The sequence below is a fragment of the Platichthys flesus genome, chromosome 20 (assembly GCF_949316205.1).
Source record: "Platichthys flesus chromosome 20, fPlaFle2.1, whole genome shotgun sequence".
Classification (NCBI taxonomy): Eukaryota; Metazoa; Chordata; class Actinopteri; order Pleuronectiformes; family Pleuronectidae; genus Platichthys; species Platichthys flesus.
The window spans coordinates 1,734,239-1,754,875 of NC_084964.1; the positions used below are offsets into that span (position 1 = coordinate 1,734,239).

Below are 20,637 nucleotides of genomic sequence, written 5' to 3' on the forward strand. Positions count from 1 at the left end.
TATTAAAGGATACTTCAGAGAAAATACATTCCATAGTGTTCACACACACCAAGCAAACATCAACGGCTGATCAGAAAATTATATATATATTGAACCCATCAATTTGTCTAGATTATCTAGTTTAACTAGAATGGAAAACTGCAAGAGATTGAATCCCTAACCAATGACAAGCGTGTGTTTGATCTTCTTGCGAAAGAATTTGACAACATGGTTCAGGCGGTTTTTGTTCACAGAACTTGTGCTCAAAAATATTAAATGTAAAACATATTGTGTAATCTCATCATTATTTCAGACCTAGGTTGTTTTCATACAAGAAGGTTTTACTTCTCATGAAACATATTTCTTGCATTCTAACATTTCTATTGTGATGGGAAGTTATTTGGAAGCAGTGCCAGCTCAGTTCGGTAGAGCATGACACTTTTAATCTCAGGGTCGTGGTTTCGAGCCCCATGTTGGGCTATGGAGCTTTTGAGATTCGGAATTGAGCACCAGCATGCAGATCAAAGTCTTAGCTTAAAAGACTCCTTATTAAAGAATACTTCAGAGCAAATACATTCCATAGAGTTCACACACACCAAGCAAACATCAACGTCTGATCAGAAAATTATATATATACTGAACCCATCAATTTGTATGGATTATCTAGCTTAACTAGAATGGAAAACTGCAAGAGATTGAATCCCTAACCAATGACAAGCGTTGGTTTGGTCTTCTTGCGAAAGAATTGGACAACATGGTTCAGGGTGTTTTTGTTCACGGAACTTGTGCTGAAAACATTAAAGGTAAAACTTATTCTGTAATCTGATCATTATCTCAGACCTAGGTTGTTTTCATACAAGAGGGTTTTACTTCTCATGAAACATATTTCTTGCATTCTAACATTTCTATTGTGATGGGAAGTTATAAGGAAGATGCCAGGCTAGTTCAGTTCGGTAGAGCATGAGACTCTTAATCTCAGGGTGTGGTTTCGAGCCCCACGTTGGGCTAGGGAGCTTTTGAGATTCGGAATTGAGTACCAGCATGCAGATCAAAGTCTTAGCTTAAAAGACTCCTTATTAAAGGATACTACAGAGCAAATACATTCCATAGAGTTCACACACACCAAGCAAACATCAACGGCTGATCAGAATATTATATACATATTAAACCCATCAATTTGTCTAGATTATATAGCTAAACTAGAATGGAAAACTGCAAGAGATTGAATCCCTAACCAATGACAAGCGTGTGTTTGATCTTCTTGCGAAAGAATTGGACAACATGGTTCAGGCGGTTTTTGTTCACGGAACTTGTGCTAAAAAATATTAAAGGTAAAACTTATTCGGTAATCTCATCATTATCTCAGACCTAGGTTGTTTTCATACAAGAGGGTTTTACTTCTCATGAAACATATTTCTTGACTTCTAACATTTCTATTATGATGGGAAGTTATTTGGAAGAATCGCCAGCTAAGTTCGATAGAGCATTACACTCTTAATCTCAGGGTCGTGGGTTCGAGCCCCACGTTGGGCTACAGAGATTTTAAGTTAAGGAATTGAGCACCAGCATACAGATGAAAGTCTTAGCTTAAAAGACTCCTTATTAAAGGATACTAAAGAGAAAATACATTCCATAGAGTTCACACACACCAAGCAAAAATCAACGGCTGATCAGAAAATTATATATATATTGAACCCATCAATTTTTCTAGATTTTCTAGCCTAACTAGAATGGAAAACTGCAAGAGATTGAATCCCTAACCAACGACAAGCGTTGGTTTGATCTTCTTGCGAAACAATTGGACAACATGGTTCAGGTTGTTTTTCTTCACGGAACTTGTGCTCAAAAACATTAAAGGTAAAATGTATTCTGTAATCTGATCATTATCTCAGACCTAGGTTGTTTTCATACAAGAAGGTTTTACTTCTCATGAAACATATTTCTTGCATTCTAACATTTCTATTGTGATGGGAATTTATTTGGAAGAAGCGCCAGCTCAGTTCGGTAGAGCATCACACTTTTAATCTCAGGGTCGTGGGTTCGAGCCCCAAGTTGGGCTATGGAGATTTTGAGATTCGGAATTGAGCACCAGCATGCAGATCAAAGTCTTAGCTTAAAAGACTCCTTATTAAAGGATACTTCAGAGCAAATACATTCCATAGAGTTCACACACACCAAGCAACCATCAACGGCTGATCAGAATATTATATATATATTAAACCCATCAATTTGTCTAGATTATATAGCTAAACTAGAATGGAAAACTGCAAGAGATTGAATCCCTAACCAATGTCAAGCGTGTGTTTGATCTTCTTGCGAAAGAATTGGACAACATGGTTCAGGCGGTTTTTGTTCACAGAACTTGTGCTCAAAAACATTAAAGGTAAAACTTATTTGGTAATCTCATCATTATCTCAGACCTAGGTTGTTTTCATACAAGAGGGTTTTACTTCTCATGAAACATATTTCTTGCATTCTAACAATTCTGTTATGATTGGAAGTTATTTGGAAGAAGTCAATCAATCAATCAATCAAATTTTATTTGTATAGCCCATATTCACAAATTACAATTCATCTCATAGGGCTTTAACAGGGTGTGACATCCTCTGTCCTTAACCCTCAGCAAGAGTAAGGAAAAACTACAAAAAACCCTTTTAACAGGGTAAAAATATGTAGAAACCTCAGAGAGAGCCACATGTGAGGGATCCCTCTCCCAGGACGGACAGAAGTGCAATAGATGCCACGTGCAGGAGAACATCATCAATAATCAAAGTCTCTAGCAGCATTGATGAAGCACAGTCCATGCTCAGCAACCATCTAGACCACGATCCACCATCCAGACCAGACGCCACTTCAGTCCTCAGTCACCGTCCACCGCCGCCCACCAGGAGGACCCATCACAAGCCACCACTGCGGTCCTGGTCCACCGCCCGTGCCCAATGCCAACGCGACACAGGGTTCGCCACCAGCACCACGATCAGCCCACATGACTCAGAATCCGCCACACTGGATCCAACACCGCGACCCCCGGTGCGCGATCCACAAACCGTAATCCATGGTGCGGCCACAGAGGCCCTGGATCTGCGGGTGATAAAGGAAAGGGATTCCGGGGAAGGGGGATAGGGATGGAGAAGAGGAAGGAGAAGCTGGAAAGAGAAGCTCCGTGTGTCATGTGTCATAAAATAGAACAAGTAACGTTCTGGCGCACTAATTAGCTCTAACTATAAGCTTTATCAAAAAGGAAGGTTTTGAGCCTACTTTTAAACGAACAGATGGTGACTGCCTCCCGAACTGAAAGTGGTAGATTATTCCACAGCCGAGGGGCTTGATGGCTAAAAGCTCTGGCTCCTACTCTACTTTTAGAGAATTTAGGGACGACAAGTAGGCTTGAATTCTGGGAGCGGAGTGCTCTAGTGGGTTTATAAGGTATTAACAGCTCTTTAAGGTATAAAGGCGCTATATTATTAAGGGCCTTGAAGGTGAGGAGGAGAATTTTAAATTCTATTCTAGATTTAACTGGAAGCCAGTGTAGCGATGCTAATATTGGAGAAATGTGCTCTCTTCTCTTTGTTCTCGTCAGGACACGTGCTGCAGCATTTTGGACAAGCTGTAGAGTCTTTAACGACTTCCTGCTGGAGCCTGATAATAATGAATTACAATAGTCCAGTCTCGATGTAACAAAGGCGTGGACTAGTTTTTCTGCATCTTTTTGTGAAAGGACATGTCTAATTTTTGAAATATTACGCAAGTGGAAAAAAGCGGTCCTAGAAATTTGTTTTAAGTGACTATTAAAGGATAAATCAGGATCGAAGATCACTCCCAAGTTCCTGACTGTTTCATTGGAAGCAAGGGCAATGTCGTCTAGCGCAGCTATATCATTAGATAATGCATCTCTAAGGTGTTTGGGGCCAAGTATTATAACCTCTGTTTTGTCTGAGTTTAATAAGAGAAAATTGCGGGTCATCCAGGTTTTTATGTCCTTGAGACATGTTCGAAGTTTAGTTAATTGATTACTTTGTTCAGGTTTTATTGACAAATATAACTGGGTGTCATCCGCATAGCAGTGGAAATTTACCGAGTGTGTCCTGATAATGTTTCCTAGTGGAAGCATATATAATGAGAATAAAATTGGGCCGAGCACAGAGCCCTGTGGAACACCATGATTAACTTTGGTGCGCACAGATGACTCATCATTAATTTGCACAAATTGGGAGCGATCAGAAAAATACGATTTAAACCAGTTAAGGGCGGTTCCATTAATGTTAATTAACTGTTTTAGTCTTTGTAATAAAATTTGATGGTCAATTGTGTCGAATGCTGCACTGAGATCTAACAGAACGAGGACAGACACAAGTCCCTGATCTGAGGCTATTAAAAGGTCATTAGTGACTTTTGCCAAGGCTGTCTCTGTACTGTGATTGGCTCTAAACCCCGATTGAAAGTCTTCATATATATTATTTTCCTGGAGAAACTCACACAGCTGATTGGCTACCACTTTTTCTAAGATTTTAGAAATGAAGGAGAGGTTAGATATTGGTCTGTAATTGGCTAAAACCTCTGGGTCTAGGGTGGGTTTTTTGAGTAGGGGTTTGATGACAGCTATTTTAAAAGACTGTGGTACATAACCTGATGATAATGACAGATTGATAATGTTAAGTAACGAACTATCAATTAGGGGCAGAATGTCTTTAAGTAAGTTGGTAGGAATGGGATCTAAGATACAGGTTGTTGGTTTAGAACCTGAGATTAATTTGGTAAACTGATCACGGGTGATCAGAGAGAAGCTGTCTAAGTAATGGGTAGGATTCTCAGCCGTTTCTGAGATCTCTGTTGTTGGAAGGGTATTAGTGCCAATTGAGGGCAGGAGATGGTTGATTTTATTTCTAATAGTTTGAATTTTATCATTAAAAAAGGTCATAAAGATATTGCTATTCAGGGATGGAGGAATACTGGGTTCGGTGGAGGTGTGACTCTCTGTCAGCCTGGCTACAGTGCAGAAGAGAAACCTGGGGTTATTTTTATTCTCTTCTATTAGTTTTGAATAGTAGGCGGCTCTTACTTTGTGGAGAGCCGTTTTATATTCTTTAACACTATTCTTCCAGTCTATGAGGTTTTCAACATTGTTGCTGGAGCGCCACTTCCTTTCTAGTTTTCTTGATAATTGTTTTAACTCATTTGTCTGGGAATTATACCACGGAGCTAATTTACTATGTTTGACATTTTTCTTTTTTAGAGGCGCTATTGAGTCTAATGTTAATCGTAATGAGTCTGCAGAGCTATCGACGAGGTGGTCGATCTCAATGGAGCTCAGGGTTTTAAAGAATTTGTTGTTTATATCTACTGCTAATACGGGTTTAAATGTAATTGGGATTATTTCCTTAAATTTAGCTACAGCACTATCAGGTAGACATCTAGAAAATGAATTTTTTATTAGTGGCATATATTCAGTTATTGAAAAATCAAAGGTTATTAAATTATGGTCTGATAGAACTGGATTGCGCGGAAGTACTGTTAAATTTTCAATTGCGACACCGTACGATAATACAAGGTCAAGTGTGTGGTTACCACAATGAGTAGGTTTGTGCACAGACTGACTGAAACCAATAGAGTCTAGTATTGAAATAAGTGCTACGCTAAGGCAATCTTTATTATTATCAACATGAATATTAAAGTCACCAACAATAATAATTTTATCGGTCTTTAGGACTAAGTTTGATAAAAACTCAGGGAATTCCTTTAAAAATTCAGTATAAGCCCTGGGAGCACGGTAAACTACGGCAAATATGATTGGCTGTTGGTGGTTCCTGGATTGGCGTGGAAGACTAAGAATCAGACATTCAAATGACTTGTAGCTGAGTTTAGGTTTAGGATTAATTGATAGACTGGAGTTAAAAATAGCAGCAACTCCACCTCCTCGCCCAATTTCTCTAGGAACCTGTGAATTGATATGACTGGGGGGAGTAGATTCATTTAGACTGACATAATCATCAGGATGCAGCCACGTCTCAGTGAGGGACAATAAATCTATGTTGTAATCAGAGACTATTTCATTAACTAAAAGAGCCTTTTTTTCCAGTGATCTAATGTTTAAAAGACCACATTTAAAAGTCTGGGTTTCCTGTATTGTTTCAGAGGTTGTTTTAATTTGTATTAAATTTTTGTGTGGAGTTCTCGCTCTATTATTGTTTAATTTCAATAATTTAATCGGACGGTGAACAGACACAATCTCTATGGGGTTTTGTGACTGATCCAGAGGGAGCGCAGAGAAGTGTTTAGCACTGCAGCTCTGCTTCCTGGTCCCAACTATGGGTTGTCATGTTATAGACTTAGTAATATTCCTAGATAAGAGAGCTGCTCCATCCCAAGTGGGATGAACGCCGTCTCTCCTAACAAGACCAGGTTTTCTCAAAAAAGTTAGCCAATTATCTATAAAGCCCACGCCGTTTACAGGACACCACCTCGAAGTGCCAGCTCAGTTTCGATAGAGCATGACACTCTTAATCTCAGGGTTGTGGGTTTGAGCCCCACGTTGGGCTATGGAGCTTTTGAGATTCGGAATTGAGCACCAGCATGCAGATCAAAGTCTTAGCTTAAAAGACTCCTTATTAGAGGATACTTCAGAGCAAATACATTCCATAGAGTTCACACACCAAGCAAACATCAACGAATGATCAGAAAATTATATATATACTGAACCCATCAATTTGTCTAGATTATCTAGCTTAACTAGAATGGAAAACTGCAAGAGATTGAATCCCTAACCAATGACAAGCGTGTGTTTGATCTTCTTGCGAAATAATTGGACAACATGGTTCAGGTTGTTTTTGTTCACGGAACTTGTGCTCAAAAACATTAAAGGTAAAATGTATTCTGTAAACTGATCATTACCTCAGACCTAGGTTGTTTTCATACAAGAGGGTTTTACTTCTCATGAAACATATTTCTTGCATTCTAACATTTCTATTGTGATGGGAAGTTATACGGAAGAAGCCCGGCTAGCTCAGTTCGGTAGAGCATGAGACTCTTAATCTCAGGGTCGTGGGTTCGAGCCCCACGTTGGGCTATGGAGATTTTAAGGTTAGGAATTGAGCACCAGCATGCAGATCAAAGTCTTAGCTTAAAACACTCCTTATTAAGGGATACTTCAGAGCAAATACATTCCATAGAGTTCACACACACCAAGCAAACATCAACGTCTGATCAGAAAATTATATATATACTGAACCCATCAATTTGTCTAGATTATCTAGCTTAACTAGAATGGAAAACTGCAAGAGATTGAATCCCTAACCAATGACAGGCGTTGGTTTGGTCTTCTTGCGAAAGAATTGGACAACATCGTTCAGGCAGTTTTTGTTCACGGAACTTGTGCTCAAAAATATTAAAGGTAAAATGTATTCTGTAATCTGATCATTATCTCAGACCTAGGTTTTTTTCATACAAGAAGGTTTTACTTCTCATGAAACATATTTCTTGCATTCTAACATTTCTATTGTGATGGGAAGTTGTAAGGAAGAAGCCCGGCTAGCTCAGTTCGGTAGAGCATGAGACTCTTAATCTCAGGGTCATGGGTTCGAGACCCACGTTGGGCTATGGAGCTTTTGAAATTCGGAATTGAGCACCAGCATTCAGATCAAAGTCTTAGCTTAAAAGACTCCTTATTAAAGAATACTTCATAGAAAATACATTCCATAGAGTTCACACACACTAAGCAAACATCAACGGCTGATCAGAATATTATATATATATTAAACCCATCAATTTGTCTAGATTATATAGCTAAACTAGAATGGAAAACTGCAAGAGATTGAATCCCTAACCAATGACAAGCGTGTGTTTGATCTTCTTGCGAAAGAATTGGACAACATGGTTCAGGCGTTTTTTGTTCACGGAACTTGTGCTCAAAAATATTAAAGGTAAAACTTATTCGGTAATCTCATCATTATCTCAGACCTAGGTTGTTTTCATACAAGAGGGTTTTACTTCTCATGAAACATATTTCTTGCATTCTAACATTTCTATTATGATGGGAATTATTAGGAAGAAGCGCCAGCTCAGTTTGATAGAGCATGACACTCTTAATCTCAGGGTCGTGGGTTCGAGCCCCACGTTGGGCTACAGAGATTTTAAGGTTAGGAATTGAGCACCAGCATACAGATGAAAGTCTTAGCTTAAAAGACTCCTTATTAAAGGATACTAAAGAGAAAATACATTCCATAGAGTTCACACACACCAAGCAAACATCAACGGCTGATCGGAAAATTATATATATATTGAACCCATCAATTTTTCTAGATTTTCTAGCCTAACTAGAATGGAAAACTGCAAGAGATTGAATCCCTAACTAATGACAAGCGTCGGTTTGATATTCTTGCGAAATAATTGGACAACATGGTTCAGGGTGTTTTTGTTCACGGAACTTGTGCTGAAAACATGAAAGATAAAACTTATTCTGTAATCTCATCATTATCTCAGACCTAGGTTGTTTTCATACAAGAGGGTTTTACTTCTCATGAAACATATTTCTTGCATTCTAACATTTCTATTGTGATGGGAAGTTATGAGGAAGAAGCCCGGCCAGCTCAGTTCGGTAGAGCATGAGACTCTTAATCTCAGGGTCGTGGTTTCGAGCCCCGCGTTGGGCTATGGAGATTTTAAGGTTAGGAATTGAGCACCAGCATGCAGATCAAAGTCTTATCTTAAAAGACTCCTTATTAAAGGATACTTCAGAGAAAATACATTCCATAGTGTTCACACACACCAAGCAAACATCAACGGCTGATCAGAAAATTATATATATATTGAACCCATCAATTTGTCTAGATTATCTAGCTTAACTAGAATGGAAAACTGCAAGAGATTGAATCCCTAACCAATGACAAGCGTGTGTTTGATCTTCTTGCGAAAGAATTGGACAACATGGTTCAGGCGGTTTTTGTTCACAGAACTTGTGCTCAAAAATATTGAATGTAAAACATATTGTGTAATCTCATCATTAATTCAGACCTAGGTTGTTTTCATACAAGAAGGTTTTACTTCTCATGAAACATATTTCTTGCATTCTAACATTTCTATTGTGATGGGAAGTTATTTGGAAGAAGCGCCAGCTCAGTTCGGTAGAGCATGACACTTTTAATCTCAGGGTTGTGGGTTCGAGCCCCACGTTGGGCTATGGAGATTTTAAGGTTAGGAATTGAGCACCAGCATGCAGATCAAAGTCTTAGCTTAAAAGACTCCTTATTAAAGGATACTTCAGAGCAAATACATTCCATAGAGTTCACAAACACCAAGCAAACATCAACGGCTGATCAGAATATTATATATATATTAAACCCATCAATTTGTCTAGATTATATAGCTAAACTAGAATGGAAAACTGCAAGAGATTGAATCCCTAACCAATGACAAGCGTGTGTTTGATCTTCTTGCGAAAGAATTGGACAACATGGTTCAGGCGTTTTTTGTTCACGGAACTTGTGCTCAAAAATATTAAAGGTAAAACTTATTCGGTAATCTCATCATTATCTCAGACCTAGGTTGTTTTCATACAAGAGGGTTTTACTTCTCATGAAACATATTTCTTGCATTCTAACATTTCTATTATGATGGGAAATATTAGGAAGAAGCGCCAGCTCAGTTTGATAGAGCATGACACTCTTAATCTCAGGGTCGTGGGTTCGAGCCCCACGTTGGGCTACAGAGATTTTAAGGTTAGGAATTGAGCACCAGCATACAGATGAAAGTCTTAGCTTAAAAGACTCCTTATTAAAGGATACTAAAGAGAAAATACATTCCATAGAGTTCACACACACCAAGCAAACATCAACGGCTGATCGGAAAATTATATATATATTGAACCCATCAATTTTTCTAGATTTTCTAGCCTAACTAGAATGGAAAACTGCAAGAGATTGAATCCCTAACCAATGACAAGCGTCGGTTTGATATTCTTGCGAAATAATTGGACAACATGGTTCAGGGTGTTTTTGTTCACGGAACTTGTGCTGAAAACATGAAAGATAAAACTTATTCTGTAATCTCATCATTATCTCAGACCTAGGTTGTTTTCATACAAGAGGGTTTTACTTCTCATGAAACATATTTCTTGCATTCTAACATTTCTATTGTGATGGGAAGTTATGAGGAAGAAGCCCGGCCAGCTCAGTTCGGTAGAGCATGAGACTCTTAATCTCAGGGTCGTGGTTTCGAGCCCCACGTTGGGCTATGGAGATTTTAAGGTTAGGAATTGAGCACCAGCATGCAGATCAAAGTCTTATCTTAAAAGACTCCTTATTAAAGGATACTTCAGAGAAAATACATTCCATAGTGTTCACACACACCAAGCAAACATCAACGGCTGATCAGAAAATTATATATATATTGAACCCATCAATTTGTCTAGATTATCTAGCTTAACTAGAATGGAAAACTGCAAGAGATTGAATCCCTAACCAATGACAAGCGTGTGTTTGATCTTCTTGCGAAAGAATTGGACAACATGGTTCAGGCGGTTTTTGTTCACAGAACTTGTGCTCAAAAATATTAAATGTAAAACATATTGTGTAATCTCATCATTATTTCAGACCTAGATTGTTTTCATACAAGAAGGTTTTACTTCTCATGAAACATATTTCTTGCATTCTAACATTTCTATTGTGATGGGAAGTTATTTGGAAGAAGCGCCAGCTCAGTTCGGTAGAGCATGACACTTTTAATCTCAGGGTTGTGGGTTCGAGCCCCACGTTGGGCTATGGAGATTTTAAGGTTAGGAATTGAGCACCAGCATGCAGATCAAAGTCTTAGCTTAAAAGACTCCTTATTAAAGGATACTTCAGAGCAAATACATTCCATAGAGTTCACAAACACCAAGCAAACATCAACGGCTGATCAGAATATTATATATATATTAAACCCATCAATTTGTCTAGATTATATAGCTAAACTAGAATGGAAAACTGCAAGAGATTGAATCCCTAACCAATGACAAGCGTGTGTTTGATCTTCTTGCGAAAGAATTGGACAACATGGTTCAGGGTGTTTTTGTTCACGGAACTTGTGCTCAAAAATATTAAATGTAAAACTTATTCTGTAATCTCATCATTATCTCAGCCCTAGGTTGTTTTCATACAAGAAGGTTTTACTTCTCATGAAACATATTTCTTGCATTCTAACATTTCTATTGTGATGGGAAGTTAAAAGGAAGAAGCCCGGCTACCTCAGTTCGGTAGAGCATTACACTTTTAATCTCAGGGTCGTGGGTTCGAGCCCCACGTTGGGCTATGGAGCTTTTGAGATTCGGAATTGAGCACCAGCATGCAGATCAAAGTCTTAGCTTAAAAGACTCCTTATTAAAGAATACTTCAGAGAAAATACATTCCATAGAGTTCACACACACCAAGCAAACATCAACGGCTGATCAGAAAATTATATATATACTGAACCCATCAATTTGTCTAGATTATCTAGCTTAACTAGAATGGAAAACTGCAAGAGATTGAACCCCTAACCAATGACAAGCGTGTGTTTGATCTTCTTGCGAAAGAATTGGACAACATGGTTCAGGCGGTTTTTGTTCACGGAACTTGTGCTGAAAACATGAAAGGTAAAACTTATTCTGTAATCTCATCATTATCTCTGACCTAGGTTGTTTTCATACAAGAGGGTTTTACTTCTCATGAAACATATTTCTTGCATTCTAACATTTCTATTGTGATGGGAAGTTATAAGGAAGATGCCAGGCTAGCTCAGTTCGGTAGAGCATGAGACTCTTAATTTCAGGGTCGTGGTTTCGAGCCCCATGTTGGGCTATGGAGCTTTTGAGATTCGGAATTGAGCACCAGCATGCAGATCAAAGTCTTAGCTTAAAAGACTCCTTATTAAAGAATACTTCAGAGCAAACACATTCCATAGTGTTCACACACACCAAGCAAACATCAACGGCTGATCAGAAAATGATATATATATTGAACCCATCAATTTGTCTAGATTATCTACCTTAACTAGAATGGAAAACTGCAAGAGATTGAATCCCTAACCAATGACAAGCGTTGGTTTGGTCTTCTTGTGAAAGAATTGGACAACATGGTTCAGGCGGTTTTTGTTCAGGGAACTTGTGCTCAAAAATATAAAGGTAAAACTTATTCGGTAATCTCATCATTATCTCAGACCTAGGTTGTTTTCATACAAGAAGGTTTTACTTCTCATGAAACATATTTCTTGCATTCTAACATTTCTATTATGATGGGAAGTTATTTGGAAGAATCGCCAGCTAAGTTCGATAGAGCATTACACTCTTAATCTCAGTGTCGTGGGTTCGAGCCCCACGTTGGGCTACAGAGATTTTAAGTTAAGGAATTGAGCACCAGCATACAGATGAAAGTCTTAGCTTAAAAGACTCCTTATTAAAGGATACTAAAGAGAAAATACATTCCATAGAGTTCACACACACCAAGCAAACATCAACGGCTGATCAGAAAATTATATATATATTGAACCCATCAATTTTTCTAGATTTTCTAGCCTAACTAGAATGGAAAACTGCAAGAGATTGAATCCCTAACCAATGACAAGCGTTGGTTTGATCTTCTTGCGAAACAATTGGACAACATGGTTCAGGTTGTTTTTCTTCACGGAACTTGTGCTCAAAAACATTAAAGGTAAAATGTATTCTGTAATCTGATCATTATCTCAGACCTAGGTTGTTTTCATACAAGAAGGTTTTACTTCTCATGAAACATATTTCTTGCATTCTAACATTTCTATTGTGATGGGAATTTATTTGGAAGAAGCGCCAGCTCAGTTCGGTAGAGCATCACACTTTTAATCTCAGGGTCGTGGGTTCGAGCCCCACATTGGGCTATGGAGCTTTTGAAATTCGGAATTGAGCACCAGCATGCAGATCAAAGTCTTAGCTTAAAAGACTCCTTATTAAAGGATACTTCAGAGCAAATACTTTCCATACAGTTCACACACACCAAGCAAACATCAACGGCTGATCAGAATATTTTATATATATTAAACCCATCAATTTGTCTAGATTATATAGCTTAACTAGAATGGAAAACTGCAAGAGATTGAATCCCTAACCAATGTCAAGCGTGTGTTTGATCTTTTTGCGAAAGAATTGGACAACATGGTTCAGGCGGTTTTTGTTCACGGAACTTGTGCTCAAAAACATTAAAGGTAAAATGTATTCTGTAATCTGATCATTATCTCAGACCTAGGTTGTTTTCATACAAGAGGGTTTAACTTCTCATGAAACATATTTCTTGCATTCTAACATTTCTATTGTGATGGGAAGTTATAAGGAAGAAGCCCGGCTGGCTCAGTTCGGTAGAGCATGAGACTCTTAATCTCAGGGTCGTGGGTTCGAACCCCACGTTGGGCTATGGAGATTTTAAGTTTAGGAATTGAGTACCAGCATGCAGTTCAAAGTCTTAGCTTAAAAGACTCCTTATTAAAGAATACTTCAGAGAAAATACATTCCATAGTGTTCACATACACCAAGCAAACATCAACGGCTGATCAGAAAATTATATATATATTGAACCAATCAATTTGTCTAGATTATCTAGTTTAACTAGAATGGAAAACTGCAAGAGATTGAATCCCTAACCAATGACAAGAGTGTGTTTGATCTTTTTGCGAAAGAATTGGACAACATGGTTCAGGCGGTTTTTGTTCACGGAACTTGTGCTCAAAAACATTAAAGGTAAAACTTATTTGGTAATCTCATCATTATCTCAGACCTAGGTTGTTTTCATACAAGAGGGTTTTACTTCTCATGAAACATATTTCTTGCATTCTAACAATTCTGTTATGATTGGAAGTTATTTGGAAGAAGCGCCAGCTCAGTTCGATAGAGCATGAGACTCTTAATCTCAGGGTCGTGGGTTCGAGCCCCACGTTGGGCTATGGAGATTTTAAGGTTAGGAATTGAGCACCAGCATGCAGATCAAAGTCTTAGCTTAAAAGACTCCTTATTAAGGGATACTTCAGAGCAAATACATTCCATAGAGTTCACACACACCAAGCAAACATCAACGTCTGATCAGAAAATTATATATATACTGAACCCATCAATTTGTCTAGATTATCTAGCTTAACTAGAATGGAAAACTGCAAGAGATTGAATCCCTAACCAATGACAGGCGTTGGTTTGGTCTTCTTGCGAAAGAATTGGACAACATCGTTCAGGCGGTTTTTGTTCACGGAACTTGTGCTCAAAAATATTAAAGGTAAAATGTATTCTGTAATCTGATCATTATCTCAGACCTAGGTTGTTTTCATACAAGAAGGTTTTACTTCTCATGAAACATATTTCTTGCATTCTAACATTTCTATTGTGATGGGAAGTTGTAAGGAAGAAGCCCGGCTAGCTCAGTTCGGTAGAGCATGAGACTCTTAATCACAGGGTCGTGGGTTCGAGCCCCACGTTGGGCTATGGAGATTTTAAGGTTAGGAATTGAGCACCAGCATTCAGATCAAAGTCTTAGCTTAAAAGACTCATTATTAAAGGATACTTCAGAGCAAATACATTCCATAGAGTTCACACACACCAAGCAAACATCAACGGCTGATCAGAATATTATATATATATTAAACCCATCAATTTGTCTAGATTATATAGCTAAACTAGAATGGAAAACTGCAAGAGATTGAATCCCTAACCAATGACAAGCGTGTGTTTGATCTTCTTGCGAAAGAATTGAACAACATGGTTCAGGCGTTTTTTGTTCACGGAACTTGTGCTCAAAAATATTAAAGGTAAAACTTATTCGGTAATCTCATCATTATCTCAGACCTAGGTTGTTTTCATACAAGAGGGTTTTACTTCTCATGAAACATATTTCTTGCATTCTAACATTTCTATTATGATGGGAATTATTAGGAAGAAGCGCCACCTCAGTTCGATAGAGCATGACACTCTTAATCTCAGGGTCGTGGGTTCGAGCCCCACGTTGGGCTATGGAGATTTTAAGGTTAGGAATTGAGCACCAGCATGCAGATCAAAGTCTTAGCTTAAAAGACTCCTTATTAAAGGATACTTCAGAGCAAATACATTCCATAGAGTTCACACACACCAAGCAAACATCAACGTCTGATCAGAAAATTATATATATACTGAACCCATCAATTTGTCTAGATTATCTAGCTTAACTAGAATGGAAAACTGCAAGAGATTGAATCCCTAACCAATGACAAGCGTTGGTTTGGTCTTCTTGCGAAAGAATTGGACAACATCGTTCAGGCGGTTTTTGTTCACGGAACTTGTGCTCAAAAATATTAAAGGTAAAATGTATTCTGTAATCTGATCATTATCTCAGACCTAGGTTGTTTTCATACAAGAAGGTTTTACTTCTCATGAAACATATTTCTTGCATTCTAACATTTCTATTGTGATGGGAAGTTATAAGGAAGAAGCCCGGCTAGCTCAGTTCGGTAGAGCATGAGACTCTTAATCTCAGGGTCGTGGGTTCGAGCCCCTGTGGGCTATGGAGCTTTGAAATTCGGAATTGAGCACCAGCATGTAGATCAAAGTCTTAGCTTAAAAGACTCCTTATTAAAGGATACTTCAGAGCAAATACATTCCATAGAGTTCACACACACCAAGCAAACATCAACGGCTGATCAGAATATTATATATATATTAAACCCACCAATTTGTCTAGATTATATAGCTAAACTAGAATGGAAAACTGCAAGAGATTGAATCCCTAACCAATGACAAGCGTTGGTTTGATCTTCTTGCGAAATAATTGGACAACATGGTTCAGGTTGTTTTTGTTCACGGAACTTGTGCTCAAAAACATTAAAGGTAAAACTTATTCTGTAATCTGATCATTATCTCAGACCTAGGTTGTTTTCATACAAGAGCGTTTTACTTGTCATGAAACATATTTCTTGCATTCTAACATTTCTATTGTGATGTGAAGCTATAAGGAAGAAGCCCGGCTAGCTCAGTTCGGTAGAGCATGAGACTCTTAATCTCAGGGTCGTGGTTTCGAGCCCCACGTTGGGCTATGGAGCTTTTGAGATTCGGAATTGAGCACCAGCATGCAGAGCAAAGTCTTAACTTAAAAGACTCCTTATTAAAGGATACTTCAGAGCAAATACATTCCATAGAGTTCACACACACCAAGCAAACATCAACGGCTGATCAGAATATTATATATATATTAAACCCATCAATTTGTCTAGATTATATAGCTAAACTAGAATGGAAAACTGCAAGAGATTGAATCCCTAACCAATGACAAGCGTGAGTTTGATCTTCTTGCGAAATAATTGGACAACATGGTTCAGGTTGTTTTTGTTCACGGAACTTGTGCTCAAAAACATTAAAGGTAAAATGTATTCTGTAAACTGATCATTACCTCAGACCTAGGTTGTTTTCATACAAGAGGGTTCTACTTCTCATGAAACATATTTCTTGCATTCTAACATTTCTATTGTGATGGGAAGTTATAAGGAAGAAGCCCCGCTAGCTCAGTTCGGTAGAGCATGAGACTCTTAATCTCAGGGTCGTGGGTTCGAGCCCCATGTTGGGCTATGGAGATTTTAAGGTTAGGAATTGAGCACCAGCATGCAGATCAAAGTCTTAGCTTAACAAACTCCTTATTAAAGGATACTTCAGAGCAAATACATTCCATAGAGTTCACACACACCAAGCAAACATCAACGTCTGATCAGAAAATTATATATATACTGAACCCATCAATTTGTCTAGATTATCTAGCTTAACTAGAATGGAAAACTGCAAGAGATTGAATCCCTAACCAATGACAAGCGTTGGTTTGGTCTTCTTGCGAAAGAATTGGACAACATCGTTCAGGCGGTTTTTGTTCACGGAACTTGTGCTCAAAAATATTAAAGGTAAAATGTATTCTGTAATCTGATCATTATCTCAGACCTAGGTTGTTTTCATACAAGAAGGTTTTACTTCTCATGAAACATATTTCTTGCATTCTAACATTTCTATTGTGATGGGAAGTTATAAGGAAGAAGCCCGGCTAGCTCAGTTCGGTAGAGCATGAGACTCTTAATCTCAGGGTCGTGGGTTCGAGCCCCTGTGGGCTATGGAGCTTTGAAATTCGGAATTGAGCACCAGCATGTAGATCAAAGTCTTAGCTTAAAAGACTCCTTATTAAAGGATACTTCAGAGCAAATACATTCCATAGAGTTCACACACACCAAGCAAACATCAACGGCTGATCAGAATATTATATATATATTAAACCCATCAATTTGTCTAGATTATATAGCTAAACTAGAATGGAAAACTGCAAGAGATTGAATCCCTAACCAATGACAAGCGTTGGTTTGATCTTCTTGCGAAATAATTGGACAACATGGTTCAGGTTGTTTTTGTTCACGGAACTTGTGCTCAAAAACATTAAAGGTAAAACTTATTCTGTAATCTGATCATTATCTCAGACCTAGGTTGTTTTCATACAAGAGCGTTTTACTTGTCATGAAACATATTTCTTGCATTCTAACATTTCTATTGTGATGTGAAGCTATAAGGAAGAAGCCCGGCTAGCTCAGTTCGGTAGAGCATGAGACTCTTAATCTCAGGGTCGTGGTTTCGAGCCCCACGTTGGGCTATGGAGCTTTTGAGATTCGGAATTGAGCACCAGCATGCAGAGCAAAGTCTTAACTTAAAAGACTCCTTATTAAAGGATACTTCAGAGCAAATACATTCCATAGAGTTCACACACACCAAGCAAACATCAACGGCTGATCAGAATATTATATATATATTAAACCCATCAATTTGTCTAGATTATATAGCTAAACTAGAATGGAAAACTGCAAGAGATTGAATCCCTAACCAATGACAAGCGTGAGTTTGATCTTCTTGCGAAATAATTGGACAACATGGTTCAGGTTGTTTTTGTTCACGGAACTTGTGCTCAAAAACATTAAAGGTAAAATGTATTCTGTAAACTGATCATTACCTCAGACCTAGGTTGTTTTCATACAAGAGGGTTCTACTTCTCATGAAACATATTTCTTGCATTCTAACATTTCTATTGTGATGGGAAGTTATAAGGAAGAAGCCCCGCTAGCTCAGTTCGGTAGAGCATGAGACTCTTAATCTCAGGGTCGTGGGTTCGAGCCCCATGTTGGGCTATGGAGATTTTAAGGTTAGGAATTGAGCACCAGCATGCAGATCAAAGTCTTAGCTTAACAAACTCCTTATTAAAGGATACTTCAGAGCAAATACATTCCATAGAGTTCACACACACCAAGCAAACATCAACGTCTGATCAGAAAATTATATATATACTGAACCCATCAATTTGTCTAGATTATCTAGTTTAACTAGAATAGAAAACTGCAAGAGATTGAATCCCTAACCATTGACAAGCGTTGGTTTGGTCTTCTTGCGAAAGAATTGGACAACATGGTTCAGGGTGTTTTTGTTCACGGAACTTGTGCTGAAAACATTAAAGGTAAAACTTATTCTGTAATCTGATCATTATCTCAGACCTATGTTGTTTTCATACAAGAGGGTTTTAATGGTCATGAAACATATTTCTTGCATTCTAACATTTCTATTGTGATGGGAAGTTATTTGGAAGAAGCGCCAGCTCAGTTCGGTAGAGCATGACACTTTTAATCTCAGGGTCGTAGTTTCGAGCCCCACGTTGGGCTATGGAGCTTTTGAGATTCGGAATTGAGCACCAGCATGCAGATCAAAGTCTTACCTTAAAAGACTCCTTATTAAAGGATACTACAGAGCAAATACATTCCATAGAGTTCACACACACCAAGCAAACATCAACGGCTGATCAATTATATATATATTAAACCCATCAATTTGTCTAGATTTTATAGCTAAACTAGAATGGAAAACTGCAAGAGATTGAATCCCTAACCAATGACAAGCGTGTGTTTGATCTTCTTGCGAAAGAATTGGACAACATGGTTCAGGCGGTTTTTGTTCACGGAACTTGTGCTCAAAAATATTAAAGGTAAAACTTATTCGGTAATCTCATCATTATCTCAGACCTAGGTTGTTTTCATACAAGAGGGTTTTACTTCTCATGAAACATATTTCTTGCATTCTACCATTTCTGTTATGATGGGAAGTTATTTGGAAGAAGCGCCAGCTCAGTTCGATAGAGCATGACACTCTTAATCTCAGGGTCGTGGTTTCGAGCCCCACGTTGGGCTATGGAGCTTTTGCGATTCGGAATTGAGCACCAGCATGCAGATCAAAGTCTTAGCTTAAAAGACTCCTTATTAAAGGATACTTCAGAGCAAATACATTCCATAGAGTTCACACACACCAAGCAAACATCAACGGCTGATCAGAATATTATATATATATTAAACCCATCAATTTGTCTAGATTATATAGCTAAACTAGAATGGAAAACTGCAAGAGATTGAATCCCTAACCAATGACAAGCGTGTGTTTGATCTTCTTCGAAAGAATTGGACAACATGGTTCAGGCGGTTTTTGTTCACGGAACTTGTGCTGAAAACATGAAAGGTAAAACTTATTCTGTAATCTCATCATTATCTCAGACCTAGGTTGTTTTCATACAAGAGGGTTTTACTTCTCATGAAACATATTTCTTGCATTCTAACATTTCTATTGTGATGGGAAGTTATGAGGAAGAAGCCCGGCCAGCTCATTTCGGTAGAGCATGAGACTCTTAATCTCAGGTTCGTGGTTTCGAGCCCCAAAATGGGCTATGGAGATTTTGAGATTCGGAATTGAGCACCAGCATGCAGATCAAAGTCTTAGCTTAAAAGACTCCTTATTAAAGGATACTTCAGAGCAAATACATTCCATAGAGTTCACACACACCAAGCAAACATCAACGTCTGATCAGAAAATTATATATATACTGAACCCATCAATTTGTCTAGATTATCTAGTTTAACTAGAATAGAAAACTGCAAGAGATTGAATCCCTAACCAATGACAAGCGTTGGTTTGATCTTCTTGCGAAATAATTGGACAACATGGTTCAGGTTGTTTTTGTTCACGGAACTTGTGCTCAAAAACATTAAAGGTAAAACTTATTCTGTAATCTGATCATTATCTCAGACCTAGGTTGTTTTCATACAAGAGCGTTTTACTTGTCATGAAACATATTTCTTGCATTCTAACATTTCTATTGTGATGTGAAGCTATAAGGAAGAAGCCCGGCTAGCTCAGTTCGGTAGAGCATGAGACTCTTAATCTCAGGGTTGTGGTTTCGAGCCCCACGTTGGGCTATGGAGCTTTTGCGATTCGGAATTGAGCACCAGCATGCAGATCAAAGTCTTAGCTTAAAAGACTCCTTATTAAAGGATACTTCAGAGCAAATACATTCCATAGAGTTCACACACACCAAGCAAACATCAACGGCTGATCAGAATATTATATATATATTAAACCCATCAATTTGTCTAGATTATATAGCTAAACTAGAATGGAAAACTGCAAGAGATTGAATCCCTAACCAATGACAAGCGTGTGTTTGATCTTCTTCGAAAGAATTGGACAACATGGTTCAGGCGGTTTTTGTTCACGGAACTTGTGCTGAAAACATGAAAGGTAAAACTTATTCTGTAATCTCATCATTATCTCAGACCTAGGTTGTTTTCATACAAGAGGGTTTTACTTCTCATGAAACATATTTCTTGCATTCTAAC

General features: G+C 38.1%; 2 non-coding genes across 2 annotated transcripts; both read left to right on the top strand.

The window, feature by feature from the left end:
• The first annotated feature begins 6,968 nt into the window (after positions 1–6,968).
• On the top strand, positions 6,969–7,042 carry trnak-cuu (transfer RNA lysine (anticodon CUU)). The gene has a single exon. It is a non-coding gene; the product is annotated as a tRNA-Lys (tRNA).
• Positions 7,043–13,292: 6,250 nt separating this feature from the next.
• trnak-cuu (transfer RNA lysine (anticodon CUU)) lies at positions 13,293–13,366 on the top strand. Its single transcript has one exon. It is a non-coding gene; the product is annotated as a tRNA-Lys (tRNA).
• Positions 13,367–20,637: the final 7,271 nt, after the last annotated feature.